Below are 19378 nucleotides of genomic sequence, written 5' to 3' on the forward strand. Positions count from 1 at the left end.
TCCGCCACTGAGCGGGTACGGTATATAGCTCAATACATTTCAGTTTTATAGTTTCATCCATCGATAATATCCGTTTGTTGCTAATTTTATCACAAAATATACCTCAGAGGTTTTTGTATCGTTCGGCTACTGTCCTATTGACATATGTCAAATATCTCCAATATTAAAAGTTTCTGGATCAAAGTGGGTGCCATATTGCCTATTATTTGTTTTCTTAAACGTGCTTTGTCTATAGAAATTAGCCGGAAGATGAGGTATGAGTGCCAAATGAGACATCTTTCCAACAAAGACATAATTTAGTAAAGTAAGTAGTCATGGGTCCAATGCTAAAAAGTAAGCTATCAATGACCCAAAAATTACTTGTGTAAAATAATCCAAACAAAAAAAACCGACCCAATTAAATATATAAAAGGACAAGAAATCTATCCCATCAAAAAAAAATATATTGTATAGAAGCCTGTATTTCAGTCGTTGTCGTTTGTTTATGTGTTACATATTTTTTTTTCGTTCATTTTAAAAAAAATAATTAAGGCCGTTAGATTTCTCGTTTGAATTGTTTTACATTGTCATATCGGAGCCTTTTATAGCTGACTATGTGGGATGGGATTTGCTCATTGTTGAAGGCCGTACGGTGATCTATAAATGTTAATTTCTGTGTCATTTTGGTCTCTTGTGGACAGCTGTCTCATTGACAATCATTCAACATTTCTTTTTTTATTATAGATCCAACGCTGCAATTTTCACAAAACATATAACAATGTTCCACCTTGTCGCACATACGTATGGATAAAATCATTACAGTTTATTTCCTAATGCATGTGGAGCAAAACTTTGGTAAGCTTGCTTGCTTTGTTTGTATATTGTACAACATATAAAATATACATTCAAGTTAAACTATGCCTATATATATATATACATTGTTTAAAGATGTCAATCTTATTTTCAAAGCTTGTATAAACAACTATACAAACAAAGCAAGCAAGCCAACCAAAGTTTTACTTTGCAGGTTTTAGAAATCGGCTGTAATGCTTTTATTCAGTTTTGCCAATGTCCGAGCCCGTTTAAAACGAACAAACTGAAACTACAGTTGCTGACTTCACTACCTTCAAAACAAAGGGAACAGTTTGGAAGTCCCATATACTGAAATGTGACAAACAAAAATACTTATAGATTTTGTTAACACTGCCATGTATGTAAATATTACTTCGCCTTTTTTTTCGAACACAAAATTCAAGGATCCCACATTTTACTTTAATTATCTATACGAACATTGCTGTACTCTTGAATATCAGCATCGGCTGTTATCGACGGCTTACTTTACACCTGTAAGTTTGTCTCATGGGTAATTGTGTCTTTTCGCTGTTGTTTCGTTGCTTCTGGTGGACATATACATGAAATCTCTGTGCCATCACCAAACATGTTAATGGCTATATATCGGGTAATTCAAACCCTTTTTTCTTCGCATAGAAACAGTTCTTCGTTAATCTGAGCATGGAAGTAATACTTTATATCACGAACTATAAATGAGGATACACAAAAGGAAAAACTAAGCGAAATTGTGAATCCCGCATTGCACGAAAAAATGTGTTGTATTTCAGTAAATAACACGTGTTCTTGGTTGATTGTAAACACGTAGTAGTCCGTCATGCATTGTGACTCATTTACTGGATTGGTCAAGAATCTAGGTAAAAATAAATTGCGTCACATGTAAATAAACAATTACATGTGCGAGAACATAAGTATGCTAATTTATGCATTTCCATATAAGGTAGTGGTCCTGACCTGTTGAACATCGGCTATGTGAAAATCTGCCTAAGGTTGATTGATTATTGTTTCCTCAACTTCACGTGGCAATTAGTTCATGTATATTTAGGACGAGACTCAAGATAGGTATATTGTCAGGCTGTGATCGTGGTTATTTCGTGAGAATCGGTCCATTTTTTCGGGCGTACATCTGTTCTTTTTCGAGAAATATTACATGCGATTATACTGATTTGCTGCTTTTTCGGAGAGAAAAACTTTTATTCATGACTGTTTATTTTATTCTAAATTTTACAACTCGATCAAGAAATATTTCTGCGAGAAACTAAGATTATAAGTGCAAAATATGGGAATTAAATAATACCACATTTATTTTTAGTTTATATTTACCTGGGAAACTTTTCATGAATAGCATGCAGTTGAATATGTATAGGTCCTAACTACACAATAATCATTAGTTTGGCCACTAAATTAGACTCAACTAAAATATGCATTTTGCCGTGCAGACAGACTGGATCCAGCAATAATTCAGTACAATACAATAATCTCATATATACATAAAATGCATACATCATATATAACACCGTAATAGTATCTATACTAAGTAATTTTAACACACAACTTTGTGAATCAAACAATATACTTTCGGCAACAATAGTAATAAATAATTATTAACTTCCACTGAAGAACATTCCAAATGATAAATATCATACCCGTCATAAACAGACACTCGCCGCCCAGGAAAAACCAACTTAAATAAAGTTATGCGCACGGAGCAATCCAAGAATCGTTTCCGGGCAATGATGCCGTACTCCATCATGACCATGATTATATAAAAAAACATTTTTGCTTATGTAAAAAAAGGAAGTTTTAACTGTACGATGTCTACGGCTAGAAAGACCACCTAGACAATTTTTGTACGAACCCGCGAAAAACACACTAACATAACAAAACATTAGGTCACCTGACCTATCGAATCATACATCATTGACCCATACAAAATATTATAGAAACTTTAAGACAGTATTTTTCCGCTGTACTGCGAAACGCTAAAAAATGTATTTTCTCTGGAAAATATCTTTGTTGACGCCTATCTTATGGAAATTATTCATTTTATAAATATATTCTTTGGCTACTCTTTTTCGCAATAAAAAAATCAAAGTTTGTCAAGTCATCTTTGCGAACTAAGCTGATCATAAAACTGTGGGATGCAAAATCGTAGAGCAACAATATGTCCCTCCTTGTACCAAAAGAGTGACATTATAAAACATTTCCTTTGGGTAAATATATTTTCACCCGTTATCTATCGTGTATAGTTTCTCTTGAAAATAGACAACAAAACATTTCCTTTGGAAACTGCAACACCATATATGGTTCTTTAACGCAGAGTGAAGATCCCGCAGTATATTTAGTCTGGTTCAGCGAATTGAGCGTCCAATAAAAATCCGAAACATACAAATCAACCAAACTTCAAAAGCAAATATACCAGATAATGGAGGCTAGAGGTTCTTGACTACTAGCCAATGTGAAAAAAAAATAAAAAAAAATGCACACACTGAAACTGAGCTCAAAAGTCCGACATAAGAATCCATTACAGAAAAAAACTAAGCAAACTGAACATGGTCAATATAAATTAAAAAAATGACAACTATATATAAGCTATAAGCTACTGACATCCCATCTCAAGACCTTTATTTAACTGATCGAAAAATTAGATCTTCTTCACATGAAGGTCAACTACAATCTCTCCCGTTCGGGTTTAATATTATGACACCATTAAGTAAACTGGAAGACCATAAACGATATCCGGCCAATATTTGGTTTCATAATTATTGTGTTTATTACCGATGCGAATGCAAATACCCTATGATTAAATCAATATTAATTCTAAAAATGCCATCTTTCATTCCTTAACAACAGATTCATATATTATTTTTTTATAGAGTATACCATAGACGATCGAATGTGAAATATACGAAAGTACACATGTATGGTGGCTACATGTTGACTTATATTTACGAATGATTTCCTAGCTTATACCGATAATAGTTACATTACAATGTCATGTATGTTTCAGAAGAATCCGTTATTTTGATAGGATAACAACACTTGTGCATCATACTTATATTCACCTTCATGTCCCAATGAAGTTAAAACTTTCATAATGACGCGTACTTTCACAAATAAGTGCACATGTTTTGCCGTAAAAAAATAAACAATAATAAACGATTTTGCATGATCATATAGCGAAAAAGGTAATTATAAGTATTGAATGTTTCTCTTAGATCTTTCGTAGGGTTGTAGAAGCGTTGACCGTGCGCAAATTTTTAGAATGAAGCATATAAAATGTACTTCGGTCAACACTTTTACACCCCAATGAGTTTTAAGAAGCATTCAGTTCTAAAATGAAATTAAGATTTTTTTTTATCAAGTTTGTGAAATTGAATATCGTTTTGTTTCAATTGATCATTATTACAAAGATCTCTTTCGTTTAAATCATGTTTCGTATAAAGCGAATAGACCAACATGATATATCTAATACTACATGATGCACATTCAACTTGAAGTGCTGACCTTTTGCGCTTCTCATTATATTCATAAAAATAATATATACATGCATGTACGCTAATATTAAACAATTTCCACGAATTTGGTTACACAACTATTCGTACAATGATTGAAAATTGTTAATTCCAAATCCTCCTGGTAAATTATTTAAGTATTACTTAATCTAAGTTTTGCCCTAGTTCCCGTGAGAAATAATCGGTGCCATTCTGAAAGATAATGTAATACATATGTTTAACATTATGGAAAATACAACAGGTTTTCCAAAACCCCAAACGAGGCTTATAGTAGACATCGTGATTGAGCAAAACATCCAAACTACTGTTTTAACAGGTTTAACGATAAACTTAATCCATCAATCACTTAGTCTATTTTTTTCAAACTAAAAGTTGTGTTATGCATAATTGATGAATAAGGAAGTGATTAACCATTAAAATAAGCGATTATCCGCTAAAAATACGGTATTTAAAAAGCGATTTATTTAATAGTTAAAAAATATTACGGTTAACTGTCAAATAAAATAACGATTAACTATCGACAACAGGACAAAAATAGTAGTAAACCGATACTTAGATAGCGTTTAACCTATAAGAATATATTTTGAACCCCAAGGTAGAAAAAAAAATGTCCACCATACAGTTACAATTTAAAACACATTCTGAGGATATAACGAGCAATTTGGAAAAATAAATATGTCACTTTTCATTTATGGTTGCAAAGAAGAAATGATAACAAGTTAAACTGCGTTAGGGGGAAATACAGCTTATAACACACAATTAACCCGTACAATAGGGTCAAAGACAAAAAAATATCTGAGACATGACCTTGGCCTTGAGCTTATGACCTTTGTGAAGGTCATTCGTCCCCGATGTCACTACTAAAAACTCCATCGGTATAGAACTGGTTATTTTGTATTTTTATGCGTTAAAAGGAAAAGCCCAAGTAAGTGTACAGTAATCTTGCAAGCGATTGTACAGTCAATAAAATTTTTGACATTCAAATAATGAATATATTTTGATGGGTCAATTGCTTTTAAACTTTTAGACAGGTGACACTTAGATAAAAAAAAAAAAAGAAAGGTATATGTCATATTTCTCGTGACAACGATTTGTTTTCAATGGGTTTTTTTTACATTTTGTATCGCTGATATCGCGGAGTTTTTGATATATTTTCTCGGAGCTCCGCTGTTCTAAGGGAATCATTTGGATGCATATATTTGTTTTTATTATTTGATTGGTTCATATTTACTTATATCATGTTTTAGAAACCAAATATTGAAGCAGAAACGTTGAATAGTAGCATTTCAGTTCATTGAAGTTTTCATTTAGCAACTTATTATTTTTCAAATGTCGGAGCCCCTCTTTACAGTCTCCAGAATGACAAAAAATAAAAATAAAAAATTACAGTTCCGTTACCACAATGTGGTATAAAGAAATGTATAACAAAAAATAAACAATGAATCAGCATTATTTTAATTACTGGTATATCAAATTGATTCATTATACAATATACACATACAATGACATTAATATATCATTATTATGATAATTAAACTAGGAATGAAAACTTCATATTAAGGAGGGTTTTTTGGTCCGATATTTAAACAAATAATTACAAAATTATCTCGTTCCTTTACATTGTAAACTGATGACAACTGTATAAGATTTGCCAATTATATTTTCACAGTAAGTACAGTGTTATGCTGAGATCACTGTTTTTTAATCGGTCCACGTTTTCGAAGTAAGTACAGTGTTATGCTGAGATCACTGTTTTTTAATCGGTCCACGTTTTCCAAGAGTACTTTAATACTATATCAGTTTTTTTCGAGTGATATAAAATGCGATAAGACCGATTAGAGGTAGTGTAAATCAGATGTGGATACTTAAATATTCCAAACATCTCTTAGAGTATCTTTATATACATTCTAAGATTTCATCTTGCAATAGTATTAAAACATTTGACTTTTCTACACTTCACACAAGTACTTTAGTATTCCCGTTCCAAACTAAAAGACAAGTTAAAAGAATTGGTATTGAGTTCATTATAAAAAAAAGAATGGTCAATGTATCTTGTTTAAGGGAAGGATACATTCTACTTTTACGTTTGGAGAACGGGAACCAACTGTGCCCCTCTTCTTGTCGACTTGTAACAAATTGTTTCTTTATTCTAATGAGACTGACGTCATACATTGAACTTCTTATGAAGAGAGAAAAGAAGTAAGTGTATCCTTCACTTTACTTTCGGATGTATAGATGATGTTATCTCACTAATTTCAAATTTGGTAACTATGTTGATTTCATCAGCCCAATCGAATATCGAATGGTATAAAGGATACACCAGATACAGTTAAGTATGTCTCTTATGTTGACTTACATTTAGAAATTGACAACAAAGGGCGGTTGAAACAAAACTTTACAACAAAATAGATGCTTCCCAATTTTGAACTTTCAATGTAGCAAATAAACTCATCATAGATATTAGGTTTAAATGTTGTATTTACGCCAGACGCGCGTTTCGTCTAAAAAAGACTCATCAGTGACGCTCGAATCCAAAAAGTCAAAAAGGTCAAATGAAGTACGAAGTTGAAGAGCATTGAGGAAAAAAATTCTTAACGTTTTGCCAAATACAGCTGAAGAAACCTAATCCTGAGGTAGAAAAGTCTTAGTATTTCAAAAATTCAAATGGTTTGAAAACAGTTAATTTATAAATATGACCATATCAATGATAATTCATGTTTGCGGAGAAGTGCTGACTACTGAGTTGTCGAAACCTCCGGGGAATTAAAACTTCACCTGAGGTGGCATCATCCCAGGGGTTGTAAATAAACTCATCATAGATATTAGGATTACATTTTGTATTTACGTCAGACAACCCAGCAGCTCCTGCATACGGAGTATATACCTCGCATGATGTCCCTGTGGTATCTTTCGCCTCTTTATAACGTCCAGTTTTTTTAACAAATGGTTTCGGTTTTAAAAAAAGAATGTGAATAAAAAAAGAAGGCGTTGTTGCATTAAGAACTGAATTCTTTCTTATTTTAAACTGTAATTATAAGAAGAATAAAATTATATATCCCCGATAAGTCACAAAACATAATATACATGTAACAATCATTAATCATTTCAATTTGATACTAATTTTATGTGCTGAAAACATTTTACAACGCGCATTCTGAGAGTATTGCATGGCAATACATAGTCCCCTACGGTTAAGTTTAATTGTACTTGAACAAAATGCTTACTTGATTTATAACTTGTGAATTTTAAACTATATAACAAATATCAGGTCAATATCTTCAAGCATGACGAACAAAAGTGTGAAAAACTTATTATTTTAGCGAATTTTCTTAGTCTAAAGACCATAAATCTGCACAAAATCATGCGATCAAAACAAAATTAAAACTTGCCATGATAAAACTATAAACCAATTATCCTATTTATATTTTCAAGCATGACGAAAAAAAAGTGTGGAAAACTTGATAACTTGACTAAATTTTTAAGTCTAGGACCGTAACTCTGCACAGAATAATCAGACCCAGATTTTTTTTTTAACTTGATCTGTAACTTGTCATAATAAAACTATGCACAAAATATTAAATCAATATCTTCATGCATGATGGAAAAAGGTTTGAAGAACTAAATATGTGGCGTGAATTTCTAAGTCCAAGGACCATAACTATGCACAAAATTGTCCGACCGGAACAAAATTCGAACTTGATTTGTAACCTGGCATGATTAGACAATAACCAAACATCAAATTAACATCTTCAAGCACAAAGAAAAAAGTGTAGAAAAATGATTTGCCGGACTGACGAATGGACAGACACACAGACAGAAGGAATGAGGAGAAACCTAATATCCCCTTCGACGTTGTCGGTAGGGGACTAATAACATTGCAAAATTTCGATTTCTTATATCGCTGGGTCATCTTTAAAACAGTCTTCAGAACTGAGTACATGGAATGATCATTTCAATTTTAGTTCATACTGCCTTTGTTTTAAACTAACTCAGCAATATTTTATGATTGATATATATAAATATATATATAACAAGTCAAAAAGGGTACAACATCACCATAAAATAACTATAAAATATACAAATATTAGATATTTCGGATAACAGATATCCTTCTTCAATAATAGCACGATGTCAAATGAATCATGTCAATTCAAATTGAGACTCTATCAAAATCTTGATTTATACAATTTAAGCGAACGCTGGAACAATTTTAAAATTTCCAAACACACCGCAAAGACTACAGAAATATGCCAAAAATAAAAATAGATATTTACGATGTGAAATGGCACAACTTTAGATTTCCAAAGGATGTGACAGTTGAGATGTAATGACTGCATTGAGGGCAGTCCTCAAACAAAAAAAAAATCAAAATAATCAAAAATGTCCTTACCGATCCAGGATGGTATAAATTAGACAACGGTAGGGCAATTACAACGGAAACTACATATTAAAGCCTTTCAAACGAATAGCAGTCTAATAGTGATTGAAAAAATAAGTTTTGTATAATGAGGTAAAATAATTGAACGTGGCAACGTACTTATACATCATCCCGAATCAATGAAAACCTGTAATTTAAATGGTTATTTTAAAAATAATTTCGAACTGTAAGGCCAGTACTAAATCCGGCGTTGCTTGAAACAGGTGGTCACAGGAAAATGAGGGACTCGTTCTATGTTTTTTCATTTATGCCCTCTGGGGAGACTGTCCGTAACTTTCTTATCCAAAATCTTTCCCGAGCGACTCTGTCGACCTTCGACCAACACTCTTTGTGGTCTATGATCGTGATGGTAAGGTTTTTGAGATCAGCTTGTGTGTGTCCAGGTGATCTCAAATGACGACTTACGGGTAGGTCGGGCTTGCAAGTGTAGTCACTTCGATGACCATTCATGCGTTTGTTAAATGGCTGCTCTGTCTCGCCAACATACTGCATGCCACATCGACACTGAAGGAGGTATACAACATTCTGGGTTTTGCAAGTTACATTGCAATATATAGTGTACACAGACCCAGTCGAGTGGCAAGTGAATGTTTGAGTATTCAGTATTTGTTGACAAGTCAGGCAACGTCTGTTACCACATGACTTGCACCATCCTGCAGTTGAACAGCTTTTATTTGAGGAAACGTCAGCTCTAACAAATAAGTCTTTCAGACTTGCTGGTCTCCGAAAAGCTAAGACAGGAGGATTGGGAAAGATCTTGGATAATTTAGGGTGTTTGACAATAGTTTGCCAATTGGCACGGATCAAACGTGAAAGGTTATTAAAGGCTGGATTGTATGTAAGAACAAACGGGACTATTTTGCTGCGCCTCTTCCGTTTGTACTGTAAGAGGTCATTGCGGCTGTTATTGTTAGCGCGCGCAAACCCCTTATCTATGTCCAATTTCTTATAACCTCGTTTTGTCAAAAATCCGCGAAGTTCCTGTAACCGTTTCGTGACAGCCTCCTCAGAGGAGCAAATCCGCTTGACTCTGAGAGCTTGACTGTACGGGATACTTTTTGTACAGTGTTTTGGGTGACAGCTTTGGGGAGAAAGGTATTGATGTTTATCTGTGGGTTTACAGTAGAGGTCTGTTGATATGACACCGTCCTTTATAGATGTGGTTGTGTCTAAGAAAGATATCTTAGAGTCGGAAATTTCATACGTAAATTTAATTGAATGGTGGGCGTTAGACATGCAAACAACGCCCACCATTCAATTAAATTTACGTATGAAATTTCCGACTCTAAGATATCTTTCTTAGACACAACCACATCTATAAAGGACGGTGTCATATCAACAGACCTCTACTGTAAACCCACAGATAAACATCAATACCTTTCTCCCCAAAGCTGTCACCCAAAACACTGTACAAAAAGTATCCCGTACAGTCAAGCTCTCAGAGTCAAGCGGATTTGCTCCTCTGAGGAGGCTGTCACGAAACGGTTACAGGAACTTCGCGGATTTTTGACAAAACGAGGTTATAAGAAATTGGACATAGATAAGGGGTTTGCGCGCGCTAACAATAACAGCCGCAATGACCTCTTACAGTACAAACGGAAGAGGCGCAGCAAAATAGTCCCGTTTGTTCTTACATACAATCCAGCCTTTAATAACCTTTCACGTTTGATCCGTGCCAATTGGCAAACTATTGTCAAACACCCTAAATTATCCAAGATCTTTCCCAATCCTCCTGTCTTAGCTTTTCGGAGACCAGCAAGTCTGAAAGACTTATTTGTTAGAGCTGACGTTTCCTCAAATAAAAGCTGTTCAACTGCAGGATGGTGCAAGTCATGTGGTAACAGACGTTGCCTGACTTGTCAACAAATACTGAATACTCAAACATTCACTTGCCACTCGACTGGGTCTGTGTACACTATATATTGCAATGTAACTTGCAAAACCCAGAATGTTGTATACCTCCTTCAGTGTCGATGTGGCATGCAGTATGTTGGCGAGACAGAGCAGCCATTTAACAAACGCATGAATGGTCATCGAAGTGACTACACTTGCAAGCCCGACCTACCCGTAAGTCGTCATTTGAGATCACCTGGACACACACAAGCTGATCTCAAAAACCTTACCATCACGATCATAGACCACAAAGAGTGTTGGTCGAAGGTCGACAGAGTCGCTCGGGAAAGATTTTGGATAAGAAAGTTACGGACAGTCTCCCCAGAGGGCATAAATGAAAAAACATAGAACGAGTCCCTCATTTTCCTGTGACCACCTGTTTCAAGCAACGCCGGATTTAGTACTGGCCTTACAGTTCGAAATTATTTTTAAAATAACCATTTAAATTACAGGTTTTCATTGATTCGGGATGATGTATAAGTACGTTGCCACGTTCAATTATTTTACCTCATTATACAAAACTTATTTTTTCAATCACTATTAGACTGCTATTCGTTTGAAAGGCTTTAATATGTAGTTTCCGTTGTAATTGCCCTACCGTTGTCTAATTTATACCATCCTGGATCGGTAAGGACATTTTTGATTATTTTGATTTTTTTTGTTTGTTTGAGGACTGCCCTCAATGCAGTCATTACATCTCAACTGTCACATCCTTTGGAAATCTAAAGTTGTGCCATTTCACATCGTAAATATCTATTTTTATTTTTGGCATATTTCTGTAGTCTTTGCGGTGTGTTTGGAAATTTTAAAATTGTTCCAGCGTTCGCTTAAATTGTATAAATCAAGATTTTGATAGAGTCTCAATTTGAATTGACATGATTCATTTGACATCGTGCTATTATTGAAGAAGGATATCTGTTATCCGAAATATCTAATATTTGTATATTTTATAGTTATTTTATGGTGATGTTGTACCCTTTTTGACTTGTTATATATTATATTTTGTAGTGTACAGAATCATATTACATGATCCATCGCCCTGTAAGATTGATCGTTGACTATTTATTCAGTCATTATATATATATATATATATATAACTGTGGCGAACCTCTTAGTTTTAAAAATAGGAGAAGAAAAACTAAGTAATATCAATAAAATATTAGAAACATTTAATTTAAAAACAAATATTCGGATAAATTGACGCGATAACCCCCCCCCCCCCCCCCCCAAAAAAAAAATAATAAAAAAACAACTAATACAACAACCATTTTGTTTTTAAAACACACTTGATCAACTATGTTCTATTTCCTATTGACAATAAGATAAGATTGGAATTGAATGTATTTATAGTATCAAATTTCATGCTTCTACTCGCTGTTCTGGATTTACCTTCATCCGAAAAGCTAAAAGATGAAAATATGAATTGCAGGGATGTTTTAGTTACTGAAGCATTTTGTACACAATGCGCACGATGTTCCTACAACACGACGTTACAACACCACGACGTCAAAGAGAGTTTTCTGAAACTTTTGACGTACATTTATTCAATTTGCAAGTTTCATTTGCTTTTTTTTATGTAGTTGGTTAATTCTAAATCTGTCTCTATTAATTTTGTGATGTCTATTTACCATGAATTTATTTATTTCAAGTTGTGGAAATCGATTAAATAAATTTTACCCTTAATTCACCTTAAAATGTTGTATTGTCGTAAGTAATGAGTATTTTTTTTCAAGATATGTGCATGTCCACAAAAGTTAATACAATAGTTACATTATAGATCCTGTAATAGATGAAAATTCCGGATGAATGTCGAGAAATTAAGACTTTCATTGGTAAATGGTTGTATAAAGGAGAGGAACAGACAGTGTGCCTTTTAAGAGGCCCCTTACGTGAACGAACCCCTGAATGACTTGCTTAAAGGATTCTGAACATGCTGAGAGCATGGCACTCTCACTAAACCCCATTTTATGGTCGTATGTGTCTGTGTACTTATACATTCAGCACAGCCAGACGGACGGATGCTAGACACTTGCATCTTCAGCGCTAGACTGTGTTTCTCCACTCAATGGGCTTGCCGCACTTACATACGGGTCAGATGTCATTTTAAATCATTTTGCTCAGAATAACGAACGAGGCAAGCTCTCGTTCAGTTATCTATGGCATGACATTCTCCTATTCTATAAAATGTTTACATATGGACAAACAAATCGGTGAACAGTCGCCTTATATTCTTATACTTTGTACCAGAACAAATCAAAAGGAAGTGCCAGTAAACTCGTTTACCAGACGTAAACTGAACAACGTCGGTACCTATAATATTTACGTTAAGACTATCATGTTTAATTTACAATGGCGAGATCTGCAATATTTCAAAGAAAAGAAAATATTTGTTTTAAATCATGTTTTATTTCTGTGTTTTTTTTATTATGTTTTATAATATTGATCTTATCCAAGTGCGAGTGTGGCATTGTGACGCTATCTTTATGATAGCTATACGCCGAAGTGCAATTGATTTGTTTACTACGTGATTGAAAATTTGAATTTATTGCGACATACATTTTTATATTTTCTTACTTACGGGTTTGTATAATTAATATACATATCTGTCCTAGTATATTTAATAGTACTATATTAACGTAAATATTAAGAATGGTAGTAATTAATATGTTCATACTTTTCATTTTCATTTTTATATTTATCACTTTTTAATCATTATCTTAGATAATAGAAAATAATGTTACTTATGACAGTCATAAGAGCATCATAGCAATGACTCCCCTAAGACAGCTTTGGTTAACATCCAATGACTTATCATTATGATAGTCATAAGATGATCATAAACTATGTCCTAAGATGATCATAAACTATGTCCTAAGATATATCTTATGATATGATATATCTTATGATACTTTAGAAAACCAGGCCCCATATTTTCAATGTTTTTCGATGTCGTAATCAAATCGTTTATTATAATATGCTTTTCGGTTTTTTTATATTGTCTGTAACGTTGTTATGTACGTGACGTCATATAAAATACTTTAAAAATACAATTAATCTGTAAAAGACAATAATGAATGTGATAGGACATTCAGTATAATAAATTAAATAACACATAGCTGAGAGGGTGATAGAGCAGATTGGTACCCCTCGAAAAAGTATTTGACAATGTTTTCTTGTGGTAAAAATCTGCCGGACTGACGGATGGATAGATTGAGTTAAGTATGCTAATTGATATTTTATCGTATGTTTTTATATGTTGTGATGTTATGCTATTGTTTCAGAAAAAGGGAGAAGGTTTGGGCCCATTAAAACGTTTAATCCCGCTGCAAATGTTTGCACCTGTCCTAAGTCAGGAATCTGATGTACAGTAGTTGTCGTTTGTTTATGTAATATATACGTGTTTCTCGTTTCTCGTTTTGTTTATATAGATTAGACCGTTGGTTTTCCCGTTTGAATGGTTTTACACTAGTAATTTTGGGGCCCTTTATAGCTTGTTGTTCGGTGTGAGCCAAGGCTCCGTGTTGAAGGCCGTACTTTAACCTATAATGGTTTAATTTTTAAATTGTTATTTGGATGGAGAGTTGTCTCATTGGCACTCACACCACATCTTCCTATATCTAGACAGACAGACAGACAGACAGACAGACAGACAGACAGACAGACAGACAGACAGACAGACAGACAGACAGACAGACAGACAGACAGACAGACAGACAGACAGACAGACAGACAGACAGACAGACAGACAGACAGACAGACAGACAGACAGACAGACAGACAGACAGACAGACAGACAGACAGACAGACAGACAGACAGACAGACAGACAGACAGACAGACCGACGGACAGAGTGCAAATCTTAAGTCCCCTTCGTCGGTAGTGGACTATGACTAGAGGATCTAAAGAGCCTGTGTCGCTCACCTTGGTCTATGTGAATATTCAACAAAGGACACAGATGGATTCATGACAAAATTGTGTTTTGGTGATGGTGATGTGTTTGTAGATCTTAATTTACTGAACATTCTTGCTGCGTACAATTAACCCAGTCTGTAATGATTTGCCCAGTTTTTTCAGTGGAAAATGTTAGTAATAATTTACAAATTTTATGAAAATTGCTAAAAGTTGACTATAAAGGGCAATTACTCCTTAGGGGGTCAATTGACCATTTTGGTCATGTTGACTTATTTTTAGTTCTTACTTTGCTGTAAACTATTGTTGTTTACAGTTTATCTCTATCTATAATAATATTCAAGATAATAACAAAAAAAGGCAAAATTTCCTTAAAATAACCAATTCAGGGGCAGCACTCTAACAACCAGTTTTCCAATTCATCTGAAAATTTCAAAGCAGATATCTCTTGACCTGATGAACAATATTAACCAATCAGATTTGCTCTGAATGCTTTGGTTTTTGGGTTATAAGCCAAAAACTGCATTTTACCCCTGTGTTCTACTTAAGCCATGGCGGCCATCTTGGTTGGTTGGCCGGGTCACCGGAGACAAGTTTTTTGCAAGACCCAATGATGATTGTGGCCAAGTTTGATTTTATTTGGCCCAGTAGTTTCAGAGGAGAAGATTTTTGTTAAAGTTAACGACGACAGACGACGGACGACGACAGACGACGACGGACGACGACAGATGACGACAGACGACGGACGCCAAGTGATGAGAAAAGCTCACTTGGCCCTTCGGCCCAGGTGAGCTAAGAAACAGAAAAAGACACGTAACAAAGGTAATCAGTGTTGACTAAACCTGTTAGAACCTGTTAGAACTCTCAAAAATGCATGCACATGTTGTTGGTATTTATACTTATTACGCGAAAAATTGCTTTTGCAGAAGATATTATAGACATTATAGCTACATCTGTAGAAAACAAATGATCTTAACGTGTTCACGCTGACCCGTTTGTAATTTTTGTCAAAGAGACGCATTCTTGACCTCGGGAAATCCACTAGTCAATTGAATGGTACTTGTATTGCAGGTCACTACAATTGCCTTCAACAAAGAATATAAACACTCGCAACAATGCAAAGTTAAACCCGTCTTTCACTAAAGTTTGAGCAGGATTCTTTGTAATGATTATCTTACCACATATAATTGAGAATCGAGTCGTGCAGTTATATCAATAAATTAAAACGGTAAGATTAGACATTAAAACACTAAAAACTAGGGTTTACCATTGATTTTAAACCCAATCATATATGATAGTCCTATGGTAAACTTATGGAAACACATGATACAGTCATGAAATTGAATATTTGAAAAAGTACGACCAGAACAATACAAGACAGAGTTGTAAACAAAAGAAACTAATGATACATATCGAATTTTTAATCCCAATGCACAAATTAGGAACCGTAGTTTTCATTCAATTTATTTATCTAAAATGTACGCTTGGGTTAAACAATAGAAATTAACACTGTATATTTATATAAACGATCAATCTTGTAAATGATAAATAAATTTTAAAAAACGTTTATCAGAAACTGAAATTAAATTAAACCTTAACAATATGCAGGATGTAATTGTGGTTATAAAAATTTTGAAAAATCTCCAAAGGTGGAAGTTGATTTTTGAATCAGAAATTTTTTTATTTTATTTTTTGGTGTATCGAAATGCTGGCTATCAATTGTATAAAATGTGATAGAATAAAAAATAAAAGTACTTACAGAGACGATCCTATGTCATTTTACTATGGTTTAATCCTAAAATGAATATCATAAATATACTTCAAAACTTCACAAACTGCGTAATGTTATAACTATATTATTTTTGAACAAACGAAATGAGGAGAAAAACAAACACTTCACATATGGCGCTCTAGCTAATGTAGTCATTATCAGTTTCAGACTTATCAGACATTTGATCAATTAGCAATGTTTATCTACATTAAACATACGGTATGTATTTGTCTTGCTAAATAATTATAAAAAGTGTGAAGATGATAAAAAGGTGTGTATTAATTTAAATATGGTTCAACCTTACCCATTTTTCTACTTTATTCACCAGCAAATATTCACGGAGTTGCTACAGACCATGGCTTAGTTTTAATTTCACCCGGAGGACAAGTGGTTTTCCTAAATTTTTAAAAGATCAATAAATGATGAAGACATTTCAAAAATTGGATCTTTAACACGAGCTCAGGCAAACAAGCCTAGGTGGAAGGAAGAGGTATGCAAACGGCTGAAATCCTCATATTTTAGAACAATATGTTAAACCACGGCGAGAAAAGATTTTGGAGTAATTGGCTCGATCGATGACAGAAATTGTTTATGTATAAACAGCATTCATTTTACATTACTTGTCCAAAATGAGCATCCCCAGGATAGCTGTTCGATCAGAGAAAAATGATAAAATTATAAAGAAACCGACATGTTATCACATGGCCCTTTGATGTACCGGTAACAACCAGAAGGAATATTTGCAATTGAAACATAGAGAAATTTATCGGGGACAACGTAAAAGGGCTTTCTGTTGATATTAACATTGACGGCAACATATGGCGCGGAATCAGGGTCAAAAATACTTATTTACGTATAGACATAATTATTTCTGTATATACGGAATTCGATTTATGTATATACGTAAATCGAATTCCGTATATACGTTAATCGAATTCTGTATATACAGAACTAATAACGTATAAATCGATTTCCGTATATACAGAAATAATTATGTATATACGTAAATAATTATGTATATACAGAAATAATTATGTATATACGAAATTCGATTTACGTATATACGAAATTCAATTTACGTATACACAGAAATCGATTTACGTATATACAGAATTCTATTAACGTATATTCAGAATTATTTCTGTATATACATAATTCGATTTACGTATATACGTAAATCGAATTCCGTATATACAGAAATACGATCTTTCTGTCTTTACATAAATATTTCTGTATATACGGAATTATTATACAAATACAAATACAAATACAAATATTTTATTGGCACAAACACAATTACAATAATTGGCAATGGCCCATACAACTGGTATACAAATAGTAATAATGCATAGAATATCAATAGCACTGGGGTTAAGCTGATGACCGTAACTGCATTCACGGTCATCCCAAGATGTCGGATGAAAAATTAGGTCAGTTTCTGTATGGTCTGTTCAAGTGTTTCTATATCATTTTCTTTACCAATCATACATTGAAATGATGTTAATTTATAAAAGAATCACTCGGAAATCACTAATTACTTCCGAGAAATGTGCATGAAACGGGAAATTCGATTTGAAAAAATCGTCAAGATGACCGTAAATCATAATCAAAATATTTTCAAGATGACCGTAACATAAAACAAGGATGACCGTGATTGGTAAAAAGATGACCGTAACTTGTAAAGGATGACCGTAATTTGTACAGACCGACTGTAATCTATATAATCTATATAGGACGACCGTAACTTTTATAGGATGACCATCAATTCTAAGAAATATCCGTATTGTATTCAAAGCTTTTTTGTAGATTTCAATAGGGGCTCAGTTAGCCGATATAAATATGTTTCATAAATTTCTTTTTTTTTTAAACTATAATATAATTGGCCGTATTTTGGATTTATGACAATGATAGTACATTGCATATTTCTCGTAAACAATGAATGATAACGTCGTAAAAATTTTAACAAGCGATACGACGAAAATTTGAAGAAACATGAATGTGTCCCTAGTACACGGATGCCTCATCTACACTATCATTTTCTATATTTAATGGACTGTGAAAATGGGATAAAACTGTAATTTGGCATTAGAATTAAAAAGATCATACCATAGGGAAAATGTGTACTAAGTTTCAATTTTATTTAATTTGAAGCTGGGCAAACGGACAAACAAACAGACGAACGTACGAACATATGCACAGACCAGAAATACATAATGCCAATTAATGGAGCATTAAAACATTAATATAAAAAAGAAGATGTGGTAAGATTGCCAATGAGACAACTACCCACAAAAAGACCAAAATGTCACAAATATTAACTATAGGTCACCGTACGGCCTTCAACAATAAGCAGAGCCCATACCGCATAGTCAGCTATAAAAGGCCCGATAAGACAATGTAAAACAATTCAAACGAGAAAACTAACGGCCTTATTTATGTAAAAAAAAATGAACGAAAAACAAATATATAACAAATAAACAAACGAATATTTGGTAATCGAGCCCATGTGTATGGTTACAGAGGAAGCAGATTAAAATCTCAATTTGTCTTGATATATGCAGGCGGAAACACTTTTGAAATAGAACAAAAAAATCGAAGCTCTTTATTTATCGAGAAAGCGATAAATGATTACTGTAATGTTTGATATAGTAACAAAATTTTTAAAAGTTAATAGAAACAAATAAAACGACAATTTTCTTCTCAATTTCGAAGTGTTTTATTTCAAAAACACCATTTGCATAAGTTTTCAATGTATATATTACATAGTAAAGCAGAACAATAAGATATCAAATCGACAACATAAGTTGGATGTAGAAAATGCATAACCTCCGATTTATTCATTTTTTTTTACCACGGACGGAGAACATATCAATCTTTTAGTTCAGAAATTTTCGTGTCTGCCCTTCCATTATGTGAATCAAGAAAAAAAATCACATAATATAAAAGTAACGATTGTATCGAAAAGAGAAAATCGAGTGCACCTTTTTAGGTTAGGGCATGTTTGGGGTGTATATTTTGTCTTTT

General features: G+C 33.5%; 1 protein-coding gene across 1 annotated transcript in view; it reads right to left on the bottom strand.

Moving 5' to 3' along the window:
* Nucleotides 1-16432, bottom strand: part of LOC134704857 (uncharacterized) — a 111134-nt gene extending 94702 nt beyond the window's left edge. The window contains exon 1 of the mRNA XM_063563639.1: nucleotides 16343-16432. The gene's annotated coding sequence lies outside the window, so the exon portion shown is untranslated. The remainder of the gene's footprint in view (nucleotides 1-16342) is intronic.
* Between the last annotated feature and the right edge of the window lie 2946 nt (nucleotides 16433-19378).

This window comes from Mytilus trossulus, chromosome 2 (assembly GCF_036588685.1).
Source record: "Mytilus trossulus isolate FHL-02 chromosome 2, PNRI_Mtr1.1.1.hap1, whole genome shotgun sequence".
Taxonomy (NCBI): domain Eukaryota; kingdom Metazoa; phylum Mollusca; class Bivalvia; order Mytilida; family Mytilidae; genus Mytilus; species Mytilus trossulus.